Raw genomic sequence first — 1439 nt, 5'->3', positions numbered from 1 at the left:
TGTAAGCAAGCATCTTAACTCCTTTTAATTTCTTGAGCTCTTGATTCGTTCACAATGAAAGCATATATGTACTAACACTTTGTATCAGACAATCTTGTTCTCCTAGGCTAGATTTCTCTCTGTCTTTGTTCAAACTACATCTTTTATTCCATTGACAAGTAAAAGCATTTAAGACAAGCAAACATTCCAGGCATGTGAGTGATACATGTAATAAGCAACATAACCGAAAATGCATAAAGAAAGACAACTTAGAAGGTATACCATGTTTCAGACATACATCTTCTTTATTTAATAAAGTACTAAAGAAAAGAACTTCACCACCTTTAGTCTTTATGTCCCTTTCCTTTGCCCTTTGGATCTTCTTTCTTTTTCTTTCTTATTTCTCCTTGTTGTTTTGTTGTTGAGTCCCCCTCTTCTCTTTGCCATACTCCTGAGCTTATCATCTTCTCCTTTAGCCTCTCAGTATTGAATCTCACCCTTGCAAGTTCTTGCTCTTCAAATACCTTGTGCGCTTCATTAAAACTTTTGATTTGTGGGTTGAGCAATGGGGGTGCTCCACAAAGGTAGCTGAGTTTTTCTTGGGTGCATATATCATAGTCAATTTGTCTGGCCTCCCTGGCCTCCTTGAACATTCTGCTTTCATTGAACTCTTTGTGAAATGTGTCATGTCTAGCATCCAACCTATGGAGAAGCTCAGCTTGCTCTGCTTGCTCTTTCCTTAGTTGAGCTTGTTCCTGTATTACCTTTTCCATGGATCTTTCATATTCAACAGATGAATTGTTGATGGCCTCATACATCTTAGCATATTATTCTTGTTGTAGTTCCATCATGTGTGTTTGATATTCATTTTGCTGACTCATCCATTGAACTTGAACTTCTCTTTGCTGATTCATTACCTGCCAAAGGTCCCTTTGTTGTTGAGCTTGTTCCTCTTGGCTTCTTTGAATTTGTGAATATTGCCCAGAGATTCCTTCCAAAGTGGCTTGGAGTTGATTCATGTTTAGGGTACTTGTTTCTTCCATTTCTTGAGGTTCTTCCTCTTGTCTTGCTTCTTTCCTTTTCTCAGCTAAGGCTGGACATCCAAGGCTTTAAACAAGGAGATAATGAATCTCTTTATGATGCTTGGGAGAGATACAGAGAGATGCTACGAAAATAACCGAAGTATTTAAACCTCGGGTCGTCTCTCAAAGGAATTACAGGGAAGTGTACTTATTATTGGTTGTGGAAAAGTATTTTTGGGGTTTTTGAATGATGAACAAGGAATGTAAATAACAAGAAAATAAACTAACAACTAAGGAAAAGTCCTAGCAAGGGTTGAGAATTGGAATTTCAATCCTCATTATCAGAGTCAATTGTGATGGTAATTGCCTTTTGCTCTCACTTAGTTAACCTCCAACAATGGAAGGAAAATCAAGTGAACAAAATCAACTTAAGTTCAC

This window comes from Arachis ipaensis, chromosome B06, assembly GCF_000816755.2.
Source record: "Arachis ipaensis cultivar K30076 chromosome B06, Araip1.1, whole genome shotgun sequence".
Lineage (NCBI taxonomy): Eukaryota > Viridiplantae > Streptophyta > Magnoliopsida > Fabales > Fabaceae > Arachis > Arachis ipaensis.
Note: the sequence above shows the minus strand (reverse complement) of the source record.